Raw genomic sequence first — 19764 nt, forward strand, 5'->3', positions numbered from 1 at the left:
CGTTACCATCAAGTTCGTGTTTAACCTCAACGTGCTTTAAAGTGAAAATCGAACAGGACAATGAGTTAGCAAGTCGAAAAAAATCATGGTACGACATTGAATCATTCGGAGCGAACAAGCAGGTCGACTCAAGATTTGCAGCAGACGCAAGGGCTTACGAAATCCTTGAGAATACCACCATACACAATGGCCAGAGATGCAATGTCGGAATGCTGTGGGCAGCAGACAACATCAAGCTCCCAAATAATTACTTCTCCTCCCTTGTGCAACTAAAATCTCTCTAAAAACGATTGGTCAAGGATGAAGACCTCAGAGAGAATTATACTGGTACCATCAAGGAAGACCTAATTAAGGGTATGTAATTGAGGTTCCGGACGTTCACAAGGTTGAGAGCCGGTCCGATAAAGAGTGGTACCTACCCCACCATCCGGTTTTAAACCCGAACAAACCTGGTAAGGTGCGTAGGGTGCTCAATGGAGCAGCAAAATTTCATGGTGCCTCACTGAATAAATCTTTGTTCACTGGCCCTGATCTGCTCCAAAACCTTATTTACGTACTTCTTCGCTTCCGACAACATCCATATGCCGTCTCTGCCGACATCGAGGGAATGTTTCTACAGGTTGGTGTATTACCATCAGATCAACCATCACTTCGCTTTCTGTGGCGGGAGGACCCCACAACTAACTTTGTAGTGTATCAATATACGCGCCATATATTCGGGGCTAAAGACTCGCCCACATGCGCCAACTATGCACTGCAACGCCCTGCGAGAGACAATGCCAAGTTTTACGCCGAAGCTGCAAAAGCCGTCCTTGAAAACTTTTACATGGACGATTACCTTGACTCAGTGGAGTCTCCTGAGAAAGCCATCAATAGATCGAAGGACTTGGTGCATCTTCTCCATCTCGGTGGGTTCAAGCTTACAAAGTCTGTAAGCAATGTGCCAGATCTAGCTGATCGAATTGATGGTTCTCCTCAATCTACTGAGCCCAAGGTTATTGTTTCATGTCAAGAGGATTCATTGCAAGTGCTTGGGCTAAAGTGGGACCACACTAATGACACTTTAGTTGTGAGTCGGGGTACAAGCTACGCTATCACCAAGTCCCTCACGCAACGCTTGGTCCTAAGTCTTGTTTCGAAAGTCTTTGACCCCATTGGTCTTGTCGCACCGTTTACCGTCGGTGCGCGACTCCTCTTAAAAGACATCTGGCGTGTCAAAGGACAACAATGGGACGACGAGCTCCCACAAGACATGGTTCAAAGTTTTTTGGTTTGGAATGCGAACTTACCAAAGCTTGAAAACAGCAAAATTCCTCGAAGTTACTTTAGTGGAGCCTTTGATAATATAGAGTTGCATATGTTCGGTGACAGTTCCCAGGATATTGTTAGTGCCGTTGCATTTCTTCGAGCCCGAGTAACAACTCCTACGGGCAAGATAAAAACAGAGCTTGCGTTTGTTTTGGGGGAAGCCCGCGTGGCGCCAATGAAAGTAATGACTGTCCCAAAACTCGAATTACAATCAGCTCTACTTGCCGATCGACTGAAAAGGGAAATTACACAAGCACTTACTGTAACTGTTAACCAAGTATTCATGTGGACAGACAGCACGACCGTTCTTCAATGGATTAACTCAAATGAAAAGCAATTAATCTTTGTCGCAAACCGTGTTTGTGAAATTTTGGAGTATATCAGTGTTGACCAATGGAACCACGTCGCAACTAAAGATAATCCAGCTGACAATGGCACGCGTGGAATGTTCGCTGAGGTTTTGAAACTAAGCAGTTGGGTCTATGGTCCACATTTCTTAACTAACTCAAGTTTCCCTTTCGTACCGAACAAAGACGTCATTAATAACATCAAACTTGGCGTCAACCAAGCAGTTATCATAGAAGACACTGTTTTTCTCGCTACATCTTTTAAAAAACAGACAAATCCCGTTCGCTCGTTATTCCCATTTGATAAGTTTAGTTCTTATCAGAAGTACTTGCACATTGCCGCATACTTTCTCCGGCTTTTGCCGAAACATGCCGGCTACCGTAACCCCGATGGTAGCATTACTGACCTTACTGAGCTTGGCGAAGCCGAGCGTCATCTACAGTACTTGGTGCAAGGAGAGTCTTTTGAAACCGAAAGAAAAGATCTTCTTGACAACAAATTCGTTAAACAGAGTAGCCGAATTGCTCCACATATACCGTTTATTACTCCCAATGAGCTAATCCGTTCCTCGGGCCGCATCAAGCGTTTAATGGAAGTTGGGTTTAACGTTAAGTACCCAATCATCTTAGATGCACGTCATACGTTTGTAAAACTATTCTTTGAACACACGCACGTAAAGCATTATCATCAAGGCGTTGAATACCTAAGATCAATTGTGCAGGAACATTACACAGTACTGAAACTAAGATCATCTTTGCGTTCCATCAAAGCACAGTGCCTGAGATGCCGAGAATTCCAAGCTGTAATTATGCAACCAATCATGTCTGATTTACCTAAGGAGATACCTGCTTACCAGTCTCCTCCCTTCACGAACACTGGCGTCGACTACTTTGGGCCTTTCTATGTTACTGTCCGCCGTACTACTGAGAAAAGGTGGGGCTTACTCTTCACCTGTCTCACTACTCGCGCTGTCCATGTCGAGATAGTTACAACCATGGACACCAGTTCCTGTGTTATGGGAGTAGAGCGGTTTGTGTCACGTGATTTGGTCAGACAATGGCACTAATTTTATTGGAGCGGAGAAAAAACTCCGAGAAAGTATTGAAAAGTGGAACGTGTCAACATTGCAGCTGAGCTCGCTCACAAAGGCATAAAGTGGAGATTAAATCCACCCAGCGCACCCATCAAGATGGTATCTGGGAGAGGTTGGTACGCAGCTTTAAGCGCGTGTTGTACACTATTCTTGGCACGCGTCGCCTCACGGATTAGGTACTGCATACTACCTTTTGTCTCGTGGAGAATGCCCTCAATTCGCGTCCTTTAACACCCGTGAGCGCTGATTCGTGCGACTTGAACGCTTTAACGCCCAACCATTTTCTTTTAGGAGAATACTCTACAGGTACTCCGTCTGTTGTCGACAATAATGAGCTTGACCATCGTAAACGTTACGCCCGTGCGCAGTTGTACGCTAATGCGATCTGGTCCCGTTGGATCAGAGAGTACGTACCGACGCTTAACCGACGCTCTAAGTGGCAGACGCCTGCCGAACAACACCTTAAGACCGTTGACTTGGTTTGGATAGTTGAGGAAACCAACCCTAGGGGTTACTATCCAACCGCTCGAATTGTGGAACCCGTTACGGCTCCGATAGCGTCGCGCGCTCCGCCGTTTTACGTACGTCAACCGGTTCACTCGTCCGCCGCTCGTAAAACTTGTACCAGTTTTCCCAACATCTTCTTCCGGGCCGGAGGAAGTTACGTAGTAAATATTAGCCAATCAGAAACGAGTATTTCTAAATAACAAATACGCATATAAATCGTTCCAAATAAGATTTAAATACGTTCTAATATAGGTAGAAAGTTCCGAAAAAGTTCATTTAACCTAATTTTATGTTTTTATAACCACTACCTGTATCGATTAAGCTGGTTTTCGACTTAAAGTTTTTAGGTTTTCTAGACAATTGCCGATTGAATACGAACTGATTTGACGTCAATGACATCAGACGAAAAACCAGTAAAAGAGCATCGAAAAAACCTTGCCGTCTAAGCTTTCACTTGTTGCTATGACCATCGTTAATGCTTGTACGTTGTTACATTGAACTTACATTGAACTTCGATAATGCTTATACGTTGCTTTATTCTAATAACACGTTGTTGCTTATACACTGAAATGAATTGGCTTCCAAAAGATTTGTTTTATAACACCTTTTATACAAATAGACTTGCACGTCTTGCCAAAACGTGCATTTAGAACGAAAAGTGTAAACAGTGACATGAGCATTGTTCTGAATTAGACCTAATATAGGATTTCAATTAGACGTGCCCAGTTGTGATAATCGTTGGGAGTTCTTCAGGCTCTATTTTTTTAGGGAGCTGATTCCAAGTTCTTTCGATTGTTTTGATACAAATTTCCAACTTTTATAAAATTTTTGCTCAATTTTAAAAAGTATAATAACGTAAAATGTAACGTTGCCCTCGGAGAAATTTACCAAGTTAAAAATTGACAGAGGGTCCACCCTATAAAAACTGGCTTGTTTTTTAGGTGGAGTGGATCATTAAGGTGAATTGAAGTGTTTGTGAGAGTTCAGATTTGCTTCTATTTTGCATGTGAAGGTAGACGATGCTTCGTCTGTTTGTGTTTTGGACTTAGGAATACCCAGAAAATTTTTTTCGCTTACTTGAAATAACAAAGGATACAAGGGTTTCGAATAAATAAATCGGTCCTCAATTTATATAGCTTTGTGTTCGATATCTACTGCTTTTGTTCGATATTTTTTGATTTGTAATTTCTTTCTATTAACCATTGAAGAACTGTTCCGTTAGGATATCCATAATAGTGCATAGACGATTGCTTATCAATCGAGGTGAGGAGCTGTTGATATAACCGGAAAGGCCCCAAAAGTTAGACAAAACTTATTTTGCCTAATTAAATTCTACGAATCCTCTAATTATATCAATCATTTCACCGTCGGAAATCCCAACCATAGCCAAGAAAAGGAGCATTGAAATAGAGATGAGCTTTATCTGAAAGTAGAATGAACGTTCATCCGGCTAGTAGTCTTCCGGCTTTTTTTAACGTTGTTTTAAGCTATTTTTTTGTCCTTAGTAGACTTTTGGTACCTTTCAAGACTTTTGGGTTGTGATACAATTGTGGCCTGCTGTTTCTTTTCCTACAGTAGCTTGGCAGATGATGAAGTGTCCGTTGATAACTGTTTTTTGGACCTTGTCTATTTTTCTGGATTAGTTCAAGTATTGATTTTGTTTTCTGTTGTCTGTTTCAGGTAATCAATCGCTAATCTGATCTAAATATCCCATACAGCATGTAATTTGGCCTCTACATGGTGTTTTTGACACTGTTACCGCTGGGATTTCTCATACAACTTCTGATTGCCATATTTTGGTTGAATGGAATGTTTCTGTTAATTGAATTAGAGCAGGCATTCGCATAAAAAAATAGTTCAAACCCACATTTATAGAGTCAGCGAGAACTTGTCATCAATGTTGATTTCAGGCGGCACAGTTGGTAAATTCTATTGTTTGCTCTTGATGCCAAATTTTACAATGTTCGTTTAATTTTAGATGCGGGTTAAGAGTTACGCCAAGAAATTTAGCTTGCGTCTGAATTCGTTTACCATAGGTGAAAAAAAAAGCTAGACTGGAGTCTTTCTTGGAGGGGTCGTAAAAAACTTGTAAGGTTTTGCCAGATTTTTTTCATATTTTGAGTTTTTCGCACGATTTTTTGAACGTGCCCACTGAACATTGAAGTTTTCCCTGTATTATTCTACAAGAGCGCGAACTTTAAAGGCAAAATCATCAGCAATTTGGGAAATTTGTGCGGGTAATTTAGAAATGCCGCTGACTGGTGAAATGACGCTGCCCTGAAGTACTCAAGCTATTGTTCGAAAACGAAATACTTTTTGAGTTAATGATTTTCACCAGACTACTCGTCTTTTTGCGCACCAACTTCTTGCATTTTGTTTTGAAGTCCTTAACTCCATACCGCTTCACACGCTGTTTCAATATCTAAGCAAAGAAATCCCACAATTTTGGGCAATTGAAACGCTTCTGTAACTGTGTAACGTGGTGAGCTAGTTTGAACAGGTTATCAGTTGTGGAACGGTTTCTTCTGTGAGCACTTCAGTCGGTAGTTTTCTGCCTCTTTATAAAATTCGTTCGGCTTTGATAATATTTTGACTTGTGCCTATTTCCACGTAATTGGAACAGAGCTTATGTTTATAGAGCTAGTTATCAGAAGGCATATGAAACTTTTGAGGAATTTAAGTAATCTTTTCAGAATGTAATAGCTCATTTTGTCTGCTCCAGAAGTTGATATACTTGTTTTGTTCAGAATTGTTTAAAATTGGTCTAATTTTATAACACAGTATTTAGTTGGTTCGATTTTTTTGTTGTTGAGAAACAGTTTGTCTCATTTCCGATCTTCTCGAAGTAATCATTTTATTCCAAGTGTTTGTATTTATGACCGTTCATTTTATAATGTAATAGAGTTCTGAAATATTAATTGTTTGCTGTTTATCTGACTTGTTTGTAAAAAACTTCATCACTTTGCTCAGTTTTAATTGGTTTGGTTGAATGACCACATAATGACTTCACTGCTCTCCAAAAGTGTTTGCTTCACTTATTTTGAGCACTTGCGATCAAAATGACTGTTTGATTTTTTTGCGATCGTTCTATGAATCTCTGTTTTTTGAACCTTGTCTTTTTTTCTGGACTAGTTCAAGTATTGATTTTGTTTTCTGTTGCCTGTTTCAGGTAATGAATCGCTAATTTGATCTATATATCCCTTACAGCATGTATTTTGGCCTCTTCATGGAGTTTTTGACACTGTACCCGCGGGGATTTCTCATGCAGTTTCTGATTGCCATATTTTGGTTGAGTTGAATGTTGCTGTTAATTGAATTAGAGCAGGCATTCGCATAAAAAAATAGTTCAAACCCACATTTATAGAGTCAGCGAGAACTTGTCATCAATGTTGATTTGATGCGCCACAATTGGTAAATTCTATTGTTTTCTCTTGATGCCAAACTTTTACAATGTTCGTTTAATTTTAGATGCGGGTTAAGAGTTACGCCAAGAAATTTAGCTTGCGTCTGAATTCGTTTACCATAGAATAAAAAAAGCTAGACTGGAGTCTTTCTTGGAGGGGTTTCAAAAAACATGTAAAGTTTTGCCAGATTTTTTTCATATTTTTAGTTTTTCGCACGATTTATTTAACGTGCCCACTGAATATTGAAGTTTTCCTTGTATTATTCTACAAGAGCGCAAACTGTTGTTAAAGGCAAAATCAGAAGCAATTTGGGAAAATTTTTCGGGTAAATTAGAAATGCCGCTGACTGGTGAAATGACGCTGCCCTGAAGTACTCCAGCTATTGTTCGAAAACGAAATACTTTTTGAGTTAATGATTTTCACCAAACTACTCGTCTTTTTGCGCACCAACTTTTTGCATTTTGTTTTGAAGTCCTAAATTCCATAATGCTTCACAGGCTATTTCAATATCTAAGCAAACAAATCCCACAATTTTGGGCGCTTGAAACGCTTCTGTAACTGTGTACCGCGGTGAGCTAGTTTGAACAGGTTATCAGTTGGCAACGGTTTCTTCTGTGAGCACTTCAATAGGTAGTATTCTGCCTCTTTATAAAATTCGTTCGGCTTTGATAATATTTAGACTTGTGCCTATTTCCATGTAATTGGAACAGAGGATATGTTCATAGAGCTAGTTATCAGAAGGCATATGAAAATTTTGAGGAATTTAAGTAATCTTTTCAGAATGTAATAGCTCATTTTGTCTGTTCCAGAACTTGATATACTTTTTTTGTTCAGAATTGTTTAAAATTGGTCTAATTTTATAACACAGTATTTAGTTGGTTCGATTTTTTTGTTCATGAGAAACAGTTTGTCTCATTTCCGATCTTCTCGAAGTAATCATTTTATTCCAAGTGTTTGTATTTATGACCGTCCATTTTATTATGTAATAGATTTGAAATAATTGTTGTCTGCTGTTTATCTGACTTGTTTTTAAAAAACTTCAGCAATTTGCTCAGTTTTAATTGGTTTGGTTGAATGACCACATAATGACTTCACTGCTCTCCAACAATTTTTGCTTCACTTATTTTGAGCACTTGCGATCAAATTGACTGTTTGATTTTTTTGCGATCGCTCTATGGATCTCTTTGCTTCTCTTTGGAGGAAATTTGTTTCTTTTTTCAACGTTTTGTAATGTCCTACGGTTGTTCCTTTCAGCTCTCTTCTTTTTTTCTTTTCTTTGCGGATAAGATTAATAATTTTGTGTCAAAGGGAAAACATTTCTGTAGGATACGGGACTTTTTTTAGCGAGAGTTGAGTTATTTGTAAAAGTATTTGAATAAATTAGTTCAGCTCCTCTGCTCTTGGATACATGGGGGTAGAGCACAGCGTTTTCATATTCTTGTCTTAAAATCTGAATTTTTGCCTTCAAATCAAGTTTGTTGTGATTTATTATATTTAAGGTTATGATGATCGAGCTCTGGACACAACCAAAGTTATTTGAAATAAAAAAAACGTGTTAACCAATTTGAAGACTGATTGATCGGCATTTTTTAGGTCAAGCATATTGCTACTGTTATCTGTTTTGATTAAAACCTTTCAAAATTTTCAGTGTTATATGCGCAATTTAAATATTTTGCAATGTTCGTTTCATTTAGGATGCGGAGTAAGAGTTAGGCCAAAAAACTGAGCTTGAGGCTTCAATTCGTTTTCCATCGATGAATAAGATCTAGACTGGCGTCTCTCTTGGACGTGTTTTTAAAAGCATGTATTGTTTTGCCAGATCTTATTCATATTTTTTAGTTTTTCGCACGATTTGATTAACGTGTCTAGTGAATACTGAAGTTTGCCCTGTATGATGCTAATCTCTTTTTCAATGCTCATCGTCTTTAAAAAAAGTAACGGTTTTCACAGGTAACATGCTTTATATAATTAGGCAAATCGAGTTTTGGTTAACTTTTGAGGACTTTCCGGTTACAGCAATCCCCCTCAATTGATGAGCAATTGTCTATGCACTATTTTGGATGTCTGGAAGCATGTCGCAAAATTGAAGGCGTCAAAGAAATGCAGTAGATAATAAACACAAAAACTATGAAATCTGAGATTTGATTTATATGTTTCATTTTGGACCCCTGGTGGCACTGATCTTGCACTTCGAGTGTTAATTTTTGCTACATCAAATGTTCAGCTGATTTTTGATATTATTGTGCACATCAATATCAAAAATCAGCTGAAAATTTGATGTAGTGAGATTATATTGATGAATGTTCAACTGATTTTTGACATTGACATCAAATGTTCAGCTGATTTTTGATATTGTTGAGCACAACAATATCAAAAATCAGCCAACATTTGCTGAAGTAGCGAGAATTAACACTTGATTTTCACGATCAGTGGCAAGAAGTATCTAATATGAAATTTCAAGGCCAAAATTTAAAAGCAAATTAACGTATAAGTAAGGAGCGTGTGTCTACAATGTAGACTCAAAAAAAAGTCATTCAGACGAAACAAGAATAGGAAGAGATGGGCCTTCCGGGAAGGTAGCCAGCAAACTCGGGCGTGTTCAACAAAATTTTTCAAAATTAATCGACAATGAAAAAACCTACCCAGTATGAGGTACAGAAACGAAATGGTCTGGGCAGCAGTTCTTTCGCAGAAAAGTCGGGGCAATGTTCTGATTTATGTCTGATCAGAGGCCAATTCTGTCCGGAAGTTCTGATCATAGGTCACTTTGGTTTAAAAGATCTGGTCAAAGGCGGATTTGAGCTCACTTGAGTCTGATCAAATGCCGTATCGAGCAGATTTTAGAGGTCATATCAGATGACATGTGGAGCGCACTTGAGTCCGAGCAATTTATTTTTGCGTTGTTATCGCTGATGGTCAGGTGATCATGGCTTTGCCACGAGCGAAAAATGATATCTCTTCTGACCAAAATCTCGTTTGCACTTCGCAGCATCCAATCAAAGCGATCAGGACAAAAGACTTCGGCGACCAGCAAGTGGTCAGGACCTTTACAAATATGAATAGGAACAAATTAATAAGAATTTAGGTACAATCAGGCATCAATGTATAAAAGAGAAGTTTCATGACTACGGAATGAAGAATAAATCTCCCAAGATAAAGTTTTTCCTGTAAAACCAAATGATTGCTCGTTTTGCTGGGACCCAATTCAAGCGCAATGAAAGGCCTCTGCTGTCTCTGCTTGTTTTATATATTTTTCTTGGTGTTTTTGGCTTGCCTCGTTGATGTGCTTCGTTCTTTTTTTTTCTATGCGTTCTAAGGTGTCAAATGATAAATTTTTTTCAGAAGAAAGAAAAAGTTGTTGATTAATTCTAAAAATTCAAGCAGTAATGCGCGATAAAAAGATATAGAAGGAAGAAAAGAAAATAGAAAAATAGGGTTTCGCATGTGGTGGAGATTGAACTACTGCATGCGGTTTGTCCACATGAAGAGACTGCTGAGCTACGAGTTGATAATTTGGTAGCAGAAATGTGTAATTGTGTTTTTAAAGATTTAGAGTTAATGGGAGAAAAAAGCAAAATAGCTTTCTCACTTGGTGCGGATTGAACCACTCTGCCCGTTTAAGCGTTAAGATGTGTTGAAATGATTTGTGGGAAGATACAAAAAATTGCAGTTACAACAGTTGATAACTGAAAAAAGAAACAAAACTGTAAAAATTAGAAAAGAAAATGCGGTAAAGAGGGAAGAATAAAGCAGCAGTAAAAAGCAGTGTTTTAACCTAAACCTTAAAACAGCTAAACCAAACACTTCAGAGCATTAAATGGTTTCGTTTGTTTTATAACTAAACCTTTACTGTGATTAAGATATCAGTGGAGTGACAAAGAAAGCTAAGAATCTTGACGCTGTTGAAAATTAGGCTAATCGATGAAGCTGCGTAATTTGCATGAGTTTTCTGTGTGTTTCTTAGAGCTAAGCCCCGATCTTATTGGGCGAGTGGATGGTTGAGCTGCAAGAGTGGGACATGACATTTTGTTTATTTGATTTTTGCCCTAAACAAACTAAGCAAGCGGTTAGCAATAACTGATTAGTTGATGGCTGTTCTCCGATATAGGAACTGGAATTCAGACGAAATAAATAACAGTAAGAAGAAGATGACTGCAAGCTATTTGCTTTGAATTCAACCATCTGCCACTGCTTCATTCTTTTCATACCAAAATAATTAACCGTTTGGCTAATGTACTCTGATTGTTGCTGATGCTAGCAAAATTTTCTCGTACTTAATATATATGGCAACGTTATCAGATTTAATTGTAAAAAATGAGAAATGCAATTAGGCTATTTTTGTTGTGACTCGAACAGCCGCTCTCTGTGTCAGTTATTTTACTAGCTTGTCATAGCTACTGTGCCAATTCGTTTTCTACGGAATTCACTTCAAATTCTTATTACAATATGCATGATATCATAACTTTTTTTGCAAGCTTTGTCCTAAACTATGAACATATGGGATTCTTTAGTGAGGCTCCAACCACCGGTCTTTGAGGAGAAGCAAAAGAAAAATTTAAATTCTAATTTGTCTTAGTAGTCTTTTGGTACCTTTCTAGACTTTTGGGATGTGATACAATAATGGCCTGCTGGTTCTTTTCCTACATTAGCTTGACAGATGGTGAAGTGTCCGCTGATAACTGTTTTTTGGACCTTGTCTCTTTTTCTGGATAAGTTCAAGTATTGATTTTGTTTTCTGTTGCCTGTTCCCGGTAATCAATTGCTAATCTGATCTAAATATCCCTTACAGCATGTATTTTCGTTTCTACCTGGAGTTTTTTTGACATTTCTCATACAGTTTCTGATTTTGGGTTAGCTGTATGCTGTTGTTAATTGAATTAGAGCAGGCATCCACACAAAGAAAAAACATTCGAACACAAATTGACGACGAGTCAGGGAGAACTCGTCGTTAATGTTGATTTGATTGAGGCGCCACGTTTCATAAATTCTTTTGTTTGCCCTCGCTGCCAAGCGTTTGCAATGTTCGTTTTCTTTTAGATGCGGGTTAAGAGTTACGCCAAAAAATTGAGCCTTCAATTTGTTTCCCATCGATGAAAAACATATGAACTGGAGTCTTTCTTGGAGTGGATTAAAAAAACATTTAAAATTTTGACAAATTTTTTTATATTTTTAGTTTTTCGCACGATTTATTTAATGTGTCCAGTGAATATTGAAGTTTTCCCTGTATTAGTCTACAAGAGCGTGAACTGTAGTAAGAGGCAAAATCATCCGCAATTTGGGAAATTTGTGCAGGTAAATTAGAAATGCCGCTTACATAAACCGTAAGAGTAAGGATGCAAGGAAGGACTACCGCTCGTGTTGAAAATGCTCTACTTTTTGAATAAATGGTTTTCACGAAAATACTTTTCCGGGAGAGAAAAGAGTGTACCCAATTTATCACAGGATTTTGCACACCTATTTCTTGCATTTTGTGTTGAACTTCTAAACTGCATACTGCTTCAAACGCTTTTCCAATATCTAAGCAAACAAATCCCACAATTTCGGGCAATTGAAACGCTTCTGTAACTGTTTAACGTGGTGAGTTAATTTGAACAGGTTATCAGTTGTGCAACGGTTTCTTCTTTGAGCAACTTGCATTTCACCGAAGAGACAATTGTTTTCACAGTGAGTTAGGACAACTTTTTAAATCAGGCAACGCAATTAGTTTATTTTTTTTATTCTACGTTTTGCACTATTCTCCGTTTGTTCTTTTCAGCTCTCTTCTTTTTTCTTTTTTTTTTGCGGATAAGATTAATAGTTTCACGTCAAAAGCAAAGCTCTTCTGTAGGATATAGGACTTTTGTAGCGCGATTTGAATGGTTTGTAAAATTTTTTTGATTAAGTTCAACTTCTCTGCTCTTGAATAGATGGGGGTAGAGCACAGCGTTTTCATACTCTTGTCTTAAAATCCGAAATTAATTTTTTGCCTTCAAATAAAATTGGTTGCGATTTACTATTTTTAATGTTATGATGGTCGAGCTGTAGGCACAACCAAAGACATCGGAAATAAAAACGTGTCAACATATTTGAAGATTGATTGATAGGCGAATTTTAGGTCAAGCATATTTCTAAAGTCTCCCCGATTTGATTGATACCTCTCAAGGTTTTTAGTGTAATATGCGCAATTCAATTCTTTTGCAATGCTCGTTTCATTTTAGATGCGGGTTAAGAGTTACGCCAAAAAATTATGCTTGAACCTTCAATTCGTTTACTATTGATGAAAGAGATCTAGACTAGAGTCCTTCTTGGACGGGTTTTAAAAAGCATGTAACATTTTGCCAGATCTGGTTCATATTTTTTGGTTTTCGCACGATTTGATTAACGTGTCTATTGAATATTGAAGTTTGCCTCGTTTTATTCTACAAGAGCTTGAACCGTAGTAAAAAGCAAAATCATCAGCAAATTGAGAAATTTGTGCAGATAAAATAGAAATGCCGCTTACATAAACAGTAAGAGTAGTGATGCAATGAAGGACTCCCGCTAGTGTTGAAAGTGTGCTACGTTTTGAGTAAATGGTTTTCACGAAAATACTTTTATGGGAGAGAAAAGAGTGTACCCAATTTATCACAGGATTTTGCACACCATTTTTTTGCATTTTGTATTGAAATCCTAAACTGCATACTGCTTCAAACGCTTTTCCAATATCTAAGCAAACAAATCCCACAATTTTGGTCAAATGAAACGCTTCTGTTACTATGTATCGTGGTGATTTAATTTGAACAGGCTTTCAGTTGAGCAGCGGTTTCTATAGGCACTTTGCATTTCACCGAGGAGACCATTGTTTTCACAGCGCACTGGGACAGCTTTCTAAATCAGGTAACGCAATTAGCTACGCTGATTAGTCGGTAGTTTTCGGCATTTTTATAAAATTCGGCTCTGGTAATTTTTTGACCTTTGACTATTTCCATGTAATTGGAACAGAGGATATGTTTATGGAGCTAGTTATCAGAAGACAGATGAATGTTTTGAGGAAATTAAATATTTATTTCGTATTCATATTATGGCTCATTTTGTCTGGTCCTGAACTTGATATAATTGTTTTGGTCAGAATTGTTTCAAATTGATCCACTTTTAAAACACAGCATTTAGTTGGTTCAGTTTCTTTGTTTTGGAGAAACAAAATACCTGATTTCCAAGTGTTTGTATTTATGACCATTCATTGTATCATTTAATAATTGTTTTGCTTTTCATTGTCTGCTGTTTATCGAATTTGTTTATAAAAGACTTCAGCACTTTGCTCAGTTTTAATTGGTTTTTTTGAATCACCACATAATGACTTCACTGCACTCCAAAAGTTTTTGCTTCACTTATTTTGAGCACTTGCGATCTAAGTGACTGTTTGATTATTTTGCGATCGTTCAATGGATCTCAACGTTTTGTAATGTCCTCCGGTTGTTCCTTTCAGCTCTCTTCCTTTTTTTTCTTTTTCTTTGCGGATAAGATTAATTGTTTCGTGTCAAAGGCAAAACTTTTCTGTAGGATACAGGGCTTTTTTAGCGAGAGTTGAATTATTTGTAAAAGTATTCGAATAAATTAGTTCTGGTCCTCTGCTCTTGAATAAAAGCGGGTAGAGCGCAGCGTTTTCATATTCTTGTCTTAAAACCTGAAATTAATTTTTGCCTTCAAATCAAGTTTGTTGTGAAATACTATAATCAAGGTTATGATGGTCGAGCAGTTGCCAGAACCAAAGTCAAGCTGTGGCCACAACCAAAACCTGGGCCAAGCATTTTTCTACCCTCTCCCTGATTTGAATGACATGTCTGAAGTCCATTCTTTAAAATCTGAAGAGTTTGGGATTCAATCGCCTCGAGTATCTTTTTACCATTTTCAGTGTTATAAGCGCAATTCAATTCTTAGTGTGGTGCATTATAGTCTCCGCAGATAAAAAGAATTTTCAATTCGGTTTATAAAAACTCTGATAGATTCAAATCGTGAACTGGTGAGTTGTAAAGAGCTAAAACCCAGAGATGACCTAAAACAGGTATCTCAAAGCATGCTTTTTATAATTTGCGTTTTCCTCGTTCATCTTTATCAAAATTTTCTTGTTTAGCTTCAATTATTGCCAATCCCTGCAAAATTGTCCCTGCAAAAACTATTGAACCGTGTGATTTGCTTGCTCCTGTTTTTGTAGCTTCAAAATTACCAAATCCGGTATGCCAACTCTAGACATCATATAAGCACACAATATCAAAATGTTTTTCCTTCAAAAAGACAAGAAGCTCCGGTATTTTGTTATACAAGCATCGGCAGTTCCATTGCATGATTTTAATTTTATCTTTGTTGACTGAATTGATGGCTGTTTGTTGCATTGTTGCATTTTGTTGCGTTGGAACATTTGTGAAACATTTATTATCGTTATAGTGCTATTGTACATCTTTTGACCTTTTGTTTTGTCACCAAAAATTTTGTTTGCGCAAATGCGGACAATATTGAGCATATCACTGCAAGACAATGTGTTGATAGCTGATCAGATTTTGCTAGTACTTCAGCAAACTGAACTCTTATGATTATCGCCGAGAGGCTTGTAATTGGGCTTGACACTTCAAGTTGTTATTTCGCTAATTTTGAGTACTTGACCTCTTGTTTTCTTTTTGTTGCTTCAATTTATGTTTGGATAAGAGAAACATCCTTCGTACACAGATGCGTGCAATCCAAAACAATTAGCCTACTTGGCTTGTTCTTTTGGTCTAGTGCATTGTTTTACTGTGTACCGGACTGAGAATCGTATGCAGCGCTGCTCGTTCTTACACTCCTTGGCAGCGTGTCCGTATTCCTGACAATTGAAGGATTGTTTTACATGTGACGGCTCAATGCTAGGTTCGCATCTGTAGATCAGCCAAACAGTCGGCCAACTAATCTGCCAACACCGTGGTTTTGTGTTGCTCATAACATAATATGCTAATTTCGTTTTTACTCTGCTATGTTTTTTATTTTTCCGCTTGCTCGGATAAAAATCCTTGAAACTTACTTACTACTTTCATTCTGTTACTGCTTAAGAGTTCTTTGCTCTTTCATTTTCGCAGATGCCGTGATGCACATTGACTATCAAAAAGTTGGTTTGAAATTAGATTTTGGCTGTGTGTTTCTTGCGTTTACAATGGCGTTTTGGAACGCTCACTGCAGATTAATCCTTGAGATGAGACTAATTCCAGAAAGGGTTGGATAAAAAAGCAAACGAGTTCAGCATTTCTCTAAGTCGTTGTGTTTTCAGTTGTGAGAATTTTGTCCTGATAGCTCGAGCAGATTGTGTTTGAGTTGGTCTTGGATTATTTGTTATAACCCTAGGTCTAATTGGTTTTGACATTGATTTACTCTGGTTTTAATTCCAAAAAATTTTACGTGGGTTCTGAACTTGGATTAAATCTTGTTCATCTTCATAAGCATCTGTGAAGTTTCATAAGCAGTTGCTTTTGCTTCTAATAGAAGAACACAAAACCTGGCGTTCCCAAGCGGTCACCCATCCAAGTACTAACCAGGCCAAATGTTGCTTAACTTCGATGATCTGACGAGAACCGGTGCATTCAAAATGATATGATTGTAGTCTTATATGGTACGGAGGTTTGATCGTAGGTAGGGTCTTAGGTCTATAAAAAGGAGTAGCATCAGTAGAATCAGACGTTTCTTATAAATAACTGCCAAACTTCATCTATGGTGCCGGCAAACTTAAGCAAGGGCATGCAAAATTTTCAATTTAGGGATTTCTGTAGATCTTTTGTTTCACAAGAACACTCGAGTTTGAATTGACTTCATTGAATTTTTTGCTGGAGACATCGGTTCTTAAAATGTAGATTTCGGTATTATCTTTTGCGACTTTAAGTATGGTCTTTGATCAGAGGTCACTTCGGTCTGAAAGTTCTGAGCAGAGGTCAATTCATTCTGAAAGGTCTGATCATAGTCTGTTTGAATTCTGGAAAATGGATTCAATTTAAGTCTGTTCATAGGCGCACTATAGTCTGGACCATAGTCGTTGTACAGTCTGATCAAGAGTCATCTTGGTCAGGAAAACGTATCCATCATTTAGTACACGAATATCAACGAAGATAAGAAGGAACAAGCTAGCAGGATTTAGATAGCGAATCAACTTTACAACAAGGTCAACTAAGCAGATTATCAGACAGTAGGTATGCATTTCAGTGTATAGCAAGCATAAATGACTTTTTAATTCAACTCACATACGTCATTTTTTAGTAAGAGGTAGACTTACATTTAACACATCATTGATATTATATTAGTTACAATTTTTTTATGCGTTATGCATTATGTTTCTTTCCATGAGGGGTAAACGTGGTTCATGTGCATTGCACATATCCCAACCGTTTTTGTTTTTACAAAAAAAGTTGTTTCACGATCATAATGCCTGCTAACAGATTCTGAAGTAGACTAGTACTGGCCTCATTGGTATGCAGTTTTTAGGCTTTGCAATCTTTTGTATGATCCTAGTATGACTACCAAGAATATATAAGAATAATTAATGACCTAGTATGATTACTACGGATCATATAGGACCTTGTATGATTAGTTTGAATTTATACAATTAATTAATGACCTAGTATGATTACTACGAGTCAATTACGACCTAGTATGACTAGTAAGAATTTATACAAATAATGAAAGACGTTGTATGATTAATACGAATCATATACGAACTAGTGTGACTAGTAAGACTTTATACAATTAAATAATGACCAATTATGATTACTACGAATCATATACGACCTTGTATGACTATTTTGAATATATACAATTAATTAATGACCTAGAATGATTACTACGAATCATATACGACCTAGTATGACTAGTAAGAATTTATACAAATAAATAATGACCTATTATGAATAACACGTATCATATACAACCTAGTATGAATGGTAAAAATTTATACAAATAAATAATGACCTATTATGATTACAACGAATCATATACGAAATTGTATGACTATTTTGAATTTATACAAATGATTAATGACCTAGTATGATTACTACGAATCATATACGACCTAGTATAACTGGTAAGAATTTATACAAATAAACAATGAGCTTGTATGATTACTAAGAATCATATAAGACCTAGTATGACTAGTAAGAATTTATACAAATGAATAATGACCTAGTCTGATTACTCCGAATCATATACGACCTAGTATGTCTAGTAAGAGTTTGTACAAATAATTAATGACCTAGTATGATTACTACGAATCATATACGACACAGTATGACTAGTAAGAATTTATACAAACAATTATAGACGTAGTATGATTACTACGAATCATTTACCACCTAGTATGACTAGTAAGAATTTATACAAATAATTTTTGACCTAGTATGATTACTACGAATCATATACAACCTAGTATGACTAGTAAGATATTATACAAATAATTAAAGACGTTGTATGATTACTACGAATCATTTACGAACTAGTATGACTAGTAAGAATTTATACAAAAAATTAAAGACGTAGTATGATTACTACGAATCATATACGACCTAGTATGACTAGCAAGAATTTATACAAATTAATAATGACCTAGTATGATTACTACGAATCATATACGACCTAGTATGACTACCAAGAATTTATAGAAACAATTAATGACCTAGTATGATTACTACGAATCATTTACGACCTAGTATGACTAGTAAGAATTTATACAAATAAATAATGATCTATTATGATTACTACGAATCATATATGACCTTGTATGACTAGTTTGAATTTATACAAATAATTAATGACCTAGTATGATAACTACGAATCATTTACGACATAGTATAACTAGTAAGAATTTCTACAAATAAACAATGACCTAGTATGGTTACTAAGAATCATATAAGACCTAGTATGACTAGTAAGATATTATACAAATAATTAAAGACGTTGTATGATTACTACGAATCATTTACGAACTAGTATGACTAGTAAGAATTTATACAAAAAATTAAAGACGTAGTATGATTACTACGAATCATATACGACCTAGTATGACTAGCAAGAATTTATACAAATTAATAATGACCTAGTATGATTACTACGAATCATATACGACCTAGTAAGACTACCAAGAATTTTTAGAAACAATTAATGACCTAGTATGATTACTACGAATCATATACGACCTAGTATTACTAGTAAGAATTTATACAAATAAATAATGACCGAGTATGATTACTACGAATAATATACGACCTAGTATGACTAGTAAGAATTTATACAAAAAAATAATGACCTAGTACGACTACTACGAGTCATATACGACCTTGTATGACTAGTATGAATTTATAAAAACAATTAATGACCTAGTATGATTACTACCCAATCATATACGACCTAGTATGACTAGTAAGAATTTATACAAATAATTAAAGACGTAGTATGATTACTACGAATAATATACGAACTAGTACGACTAGTATGAATTTATACAAATTAATAATGACCTAGTAAGATTACTACGAATCATATACGACCTAGTATGACTACCAAGAATTTATAGAAACAATTAATGACCTAGTATGATTACTACGAATCATTTACGACCTAGTATGACTAGTAAGAATTTATACAAATAATTATTGACCTAGTATGATTACTACGAATCACATACGACCTAGTATGACTAGTAAGATATTATACAAATAATTAAAGACGTTGTATGATTACTACGAATCATTTACGAACTAGTATGACTAGTAAGAATTTATACAAAAAATTAAAGACGTAGTATGATTACTACGAATCATATACGACCTAGTATGACTAGCAAGAATTTATACAAATTAATAATGACCTAGTATGATTACTACGAATCATATACGACCTAGTATGACTACCAAGAATTTATAGAAACAATTAATGACCTAGTATGATTACTACGAATCATATACGACCTAGTATGACTAGCAAGAATTTATACAAATTAATAATGACCTAGCATGATTACTACGAATCATATACGACCTAGTATGACTACCAAGAATTTATAGAAACAATTAATGACCTAGTATGATTACTACGAATCATATACGACCTTGTATGACTAGTTTGAATTTATACAAATAATTAATG

The 19764-nt window shown here is 36.3% G+C and overlaps 1 protein-coding gene and 1 pseudogene across 1 annotated transcript in view; both read right to left on the reverse strand.

Moving 5' to 3' along the window:
- Nucleotides 1–19764, reverse strand: part of LOC142340386 (cilia- and flagella-associated protein 43-like) — a 62987-nt gene that overhangs the window by 26789 nt on the left and 16434 nt on the right. The gene's annotated exons all lie outside the window — the stretch shown is intronic.
- On the reverse strand, nt 16124–16242 carry LOC142340509 (5S ribosomal RNA; annotated as a pseudogene).

Source organism: Convolutriloba macropyga, chromosome 5, assembly GCF_964194025.1.
Source record: "Convolutriloba macropyga chromosome 5, txConMacr16.3, whole genome shotgun sequence".
In the NCBI taxonomy this organism is placed as follows: domain Eukaryota; kingdom Metazoa; phylum Xenacoelomorpha; order Acoela; family Convolutidae; genus Convolutriloba; species Convolutriloba macropyga.